Here is a 5545-nt window from a genome sequence, read left to right on the forward strand (position 1 = left end):
GTCGGGTACATAGCATGGCATACATCAGACTACCGACCGCTGATGCATAGGGAATGTGTTTCATATCCTCAACTTCTTGAGGTGTCTTAGGACTTTGTTCCTTCGACAAATGAACTCCATGCCTGAAAGGTAATAATCCTTTGTTGGAGTCCTGCATCTTATATCGAATCAACATTTTGTCGATGTACGATGCTTGAGACAATGCTAGTGTTTTGTTCTTGCGATTCCGAACAATTTGGATTCCAAGAACAAACTGAGCCTCTCCCAAATCTTTCATTTGGAATTGTGTCGCCAGCCAATGCTTAATGTCAGTCAGAATTCCCACATCATTTCCAATGAGTAGGATATCGTCAACGTACAACACCAGGAAAGCTACTGTAGAGTTGACTATCCTTTTATAAACACAAGGTTCGTCAACATTCTGTTTAAAGCCATAAGATTTGATCGCAGTATCAAACTTTATGTTCCAGGATCGAGATGCTTGTTTCAACCCGTAAATGGATCTTTTAAGCTTGCAAACCCTTCGCTCGTGATCATGTTCAATGAACCCCTCTGGTTGAGCCATATAGATACTCTCTTCAAGATCGCCGTTTAGAAAAGCTGTCTTAACATCCATTTGCCAAATTTCATAATCATAAAATGTGGCAATAGACAAGAGTATTCTAATTGATTTAAGCATAGCAACAGGTGAGAAGGTTTCTTCATAGTCCACCCCCTCTCTTTGGGTATAACCCTTTGCTACTAGTCGTGCTTTAAAGGTCTGTACCTTACCGGTTTGGTCTCGTTTCCTCTTATAGATCCATTTGCAACCAATAGGTTTTACCCCATCTGGTTGATCTACAAGTTCCCAGACTGAATTGAAGTACATTGACTCCATTTCAAGATTCATGGCTTTAATCCACTGATCTCTATCTACATCATTCATTGCCTGTTTATAGGACAATGGATCCTCAACGCCATCATCAGGTATGATGACTTGAGTTTCTATCAAACCCAAGTAACGATCGGGTTGAGTTATAATCCTCCCACTACGTCGAGGCATTCTCAACTTTTGAGAAGGATGTGATTGACCAGAAGTGTCAGCTCCATCAACAGCTCTGGTTGAAGGACCAGCTTGATCAACAACTCTTGTTGTTTTATCAGTAGCTTCTTTAGAAATCTCACTTAATACTAGTTTGCTACGAGGTTGATGATTTCTTACGTGGTCTTCCTCTAAGAATGTAGCGTTCGTTGATACAAACACTCTATTTTCTTGAGGATCATAAAACAAACCACCTTTCGTCTCTTTGGGGTATCCTACGAATAGACATAATTTTGAACGACGTTCTACTTTCTTGGGATTTTGCAACAACACATGTGCTAGACATCCCCAAATTCTGAAGTGACGTAAACTACCTTTACGCCCTTTCCATAACTCATAAGGTGTTTCTGAAACACTCTTAGTAGGAACCATGTTCAAAATGTATGTAGCAGTCTCCACTGCATATCCCCAAAACGGATCGGGTAATTGAGCGAAACTCATCATAGACCGAACCATGTCTAATAGAGTTCTATTTCTCCTTTCTGATACACCATTTTGTTGAGGCATACCAGGGGCTGAGAGTTGAGATCTTATTCCATGTTCTATCATATAGTCCTGAAATCTTAAATCCATGTACTCTCCTCCTCGATCTGATCGAAGTGTTTTAATAGTTTTACCTAATAGATTCTCAACCTCAGTCTTATACTCTCTGAATTTTTCAAGAGCTTCGGACTTGTGATGCATTAGGTAAAGATAGCCATACCTTGAATAATCATCAATAAAACTGATGAAATATTCATACCCTCCTCGTGCTTTGACATTCATTGGACCACAGAGATCTGTATGCACGAGTTCTAAGGTTTCTTTGGCTCTATAACCTTTTTCGCAAAATGATCGTTTAGTCATTTTACCCTCAAGACAAGACTCACATGGAGGTAAAGAATTGTATTCTAACTTATTTAGAAGTCCTCTTTTAACCAATCTCTCAATCCTATTGAGATTAATGTGGCCTAGTCTTAAGTGCCAAAGATAGGTATTAGGAGAAATCTTTTGTCGTTTATTTTGAGTTTCAGCTGTTTTAAACATCTCAGTATTTAAAATAGCTTTTGTTTTGCTCGGTTTTAACATATATAAGTTGTTTTCTAGTTTTGCAGAACAAATATGAATACCTCTTTTGCAAATGAACACTTCATTGATTTCAAAAGATACTTTATACAACTGTTCTAATAAACAAGAGATGGATATTAGATTTCTTTTCATTCCAGGAACAAAAAGTACATTATCTAATATAATGAATCTATCTCCAAAAAACAACTTTAAATTTCCTACTGATCTTGCTGAGACAACCTCTCCTGTTCCAACCCTGAGTGTTATCTCGCCGTCCGCAAGCATTCTCCAGGAGCTAGTTTCCTGGTAAAAAGAACAAAAATATGATTAGTCGCCCCTGAATCTAGTATCCAAGTTGAGTTGTCATACTCTACTAAACACATTTCTACAACGAGTAAATCATATTTACCTTGTTGTGTCTTTTCGGCTTTCTTCTCTGCAAGGTATTTTGGGCAGTTTCTCTTCCAGTGCCCGTTTATTGAGCTTATGTTTTAGAACCCTTCGTTATTCAATTCATTATAGAATCTGGTCTGGCTGCGCTGCGTTGCAATGGAAACATTTTCCTTTATCTGCTTTTTGAACCTTGTTCTTGCGGTTAGTAGGAATCTTATTTTTCCCTTTTCCCTTCTTCTTCATCAAAACACTTTTAGAAGTTGAAGGTCCAGACTTATTTTTGGAGGACGATCCTCGTAGTAATTTCTTGGAGATAGCAACATTTGCTTCTCCTGTTTGTCCCTTGTTTGTTAAGAGGGACTGATAAGTCTGTAGCTCATTGAGAAGAGCAGTCAAGTTATATTCTATTTTGTTCATAACCACATTGGTGCGGAACTGGAAGAAGCTCTTCAGAAGAGACATCATGATAAAACTGACTTGACTCTTCTCATCAATGACAGCTTCATTTTCTTCTGCCACATTGAAATGGACCATCATGTCCAGGACATGTTCTCTAACTGAGGTCCCTTCTTTCATACGGCAGTTGTAAATGTATTTTATGGCTTCATGTCTAAGGGAGAAGGACGGTTGTCCAAACATCCCTTTTAGAGATTCCATAATCTCTTTAGCAGTACCCATAACATCGTGTTTCTTAGCCAAAACATCAGATATGCTGGCTAGAATGTACACTCGGGCTTTGTCATTTGCCTTTATCCATCTGTCCTATGCATCCCGAGCTGTTCGGTTTGCATTTGAGTTTGGGTTTGGAGGACACTCCTCAGTTAAAACAAACTTTAAATCATCAATGACCAGTATTGTGTTTAGGTTTGATTTCCAAGTTGTGTAGTTGTCGCCGTTTAATTTCTCAGAAGCGAGTAATTGTACTATTGAGTTTGTCATGCTGTGATATAAAGAAAATTCTATTAGTGATTTGACTTAATCCTGTTTAATCCAATCAGTTTTAGCAAATGTAATAATGTACCCAAATCATTATTAATTTGCAACGATACTTTAGTGAGTTAGAGCAACTGCTACCGAGGGGCAGTCAATCACTCATTCACTAAACCAAGACATTCTTGACTTAAACACTAATTCCAGAATAACTCTTATTCCTATAGTGTTTTAGTTATCGCTATTTTGGTCAAGAATATACTAACTCTTAGTAATTCTTCGCAAGTGTGACCCACCAATTTCAGACCTCAGAAATCGGTCCCAACAACGCTATCGAATGAAAAAGCTAAAGTTAGGAATGGACCTAAGAAATCCTATCCATTTCTGGAGTTTGCGTTGTTCCGACTCCCATGTTACGACCCTCCGAATGGGTAGTTGCTCTAGGGCAACATGCAGGCGGAACATGGGAATCTCACGGTGCAACCTAGTGGTGGAGACCATAGGACGTGTTGACTTCCTTCTCCCACTTACTATAAATACTTTCTCAATTCACCTTGTTATTGACTCATGCAAATACCTTCCGAATGGAGGACGCTCCTAGGGCGACACGAGGCCGAGCATGAATCTCACTGTGTGAATTTTACAGAGAGCGTGAAGAGAAAACGATGTATCTTATACACCTTTTTCCTCCCACTAAGCATTTTAGATGGTTGGGTATACTCATTACTTAAGTATATTCCGGCTAATTAAATATAACTTAAGTCTAGGTGATTTTTCTAAATCTTACTTTGCTTAAGCATGCTCATAAAACTGGGCTAACTAAGCTCAAGTACTGGTCGGATCTCCAGGTAGTAGGTGTTCCGTAAACCGTCAACTTAAGTACCTTCAGCCTTAGACAAGATCGTGCCAGGTGAGCTTTCTCGTAACCGTAATTTTATAAGACATCGACCCTTTTTAACTGTTAAAATTGATCGTGCTCGGTTCTTAACCCTTAGTGAGCATGCACTTATCTTTATTATAGATTTTAACGTCTACCTCATTTTATGACGTTGAAAATAACTTATAACATGCTTTATATAACAATTTATATAATCATCCATTCCATGCAATAATATAACAATTTATATCTATCACTCATGGAACCTTAAGACATGCATACTATTCATTATAACACTTATAACATACTTGGAATGCATGAAACATGCTTAGCCTATGGTGGGATTTTAAATCTATATGACATACTTTATGCATATACATTTTCTATTTAATTAAAACATACATTCATAATGCATAATTAATTAAACACACTAAGTGGGTTGGTTTTGGCATTTTAAAGCAAGCAATTAACTAAATTATTACATTAATAATTAAAAATAACTTGAGCCGCTCCCGAGGATCACGAACTGGACAAACCAACCCTTAAAAATGTTCAATCGGTCCCCAACGACAGAAAAAAAAAAAAAAAAAACACCCGAACCGCCTCTTCCATCTTCTTCGGTTCAGCTTGCTTATCTCTTCCATTTTTGATCAATTACAACCTAAAATGGACTCTAATGACTCCATAAAAATTACAGACCTTTCTTCATTCATTAAAGCCCATACACCTTAGGCTTATTACAATAATTGTATCAAATGGAAGCATAAAAAAAATGCCAAAACCAAAACCATCCACTTTAGCAACCACAAATTTCATGCATGAAATGGTACCCACCATGATCAAATTAATGTAAACAAAGTGCCTAAAACTTGCTCTGATACCAATTGTTGGTGTTAATATAACACATGCGGAAACAATTTGGATCTTAGGCACTTTTAGAACATCAATTATTGTAAATAACTAGCATGTTCATAAGTATTAAAACTTAATGAGTTTAAATACTAACCTTTTGTAGTTCAAACTCCTTTTGTCTCACGAACCGGTTTCGAACCACCACTAGTGTCTTCTCCACTATCCTCCGGCCTTAGAACGGGATTGTGGAATCCGGTGAGTGACTAAACTTGGGAGGGAGTTTGTATATGTGAAAGAGAGTGTTTGTGAGAGGTTTTTCTCAAGGTTTTTTTTCATCAAGATGAAGCATCCCTTCCAAGTATCAT

The 5545-nt window shown here is 37.7% G+C and overlaps 1 long non-coding RNA gene across 1 annotated transcript; it reads right to left on the minus strand.

The window, feature by feature from the left end:
• Positions 1 to 2259: 2259 nt before the first annotated feature.
• LOC147791616 (uncharacterized) lies at positions 2260 to 5506 on the minus strand. The gene is made up of 2 exons (XR_015421623.1): positions 2538 to 5506; positions 2260 to 2431 (listed from the first exon to the last, which is right to left on the minus strand). It is a non-coding gene; the product is annotated as an uncharacterized LOC147791616 (long non-coding RNA).
• Positions 5507 to 5545: the final 39 nt, after the last annotated feature.

Source organism: Cucurbita pepo, chromosome 7, assembly GCF_057944985.1.
Source record: "Cucurbita pepo subsp. pepo isolate OVF chromosome 7, ASM5794498v1, whole genome shotgun sequence".
NCBI lineage: Eukaryota > Viridiplantae > Streptophyta > Magnoliopsida > Cucurbitales > Cucurbitaceae > Cucurbita > Cucurbita pepo.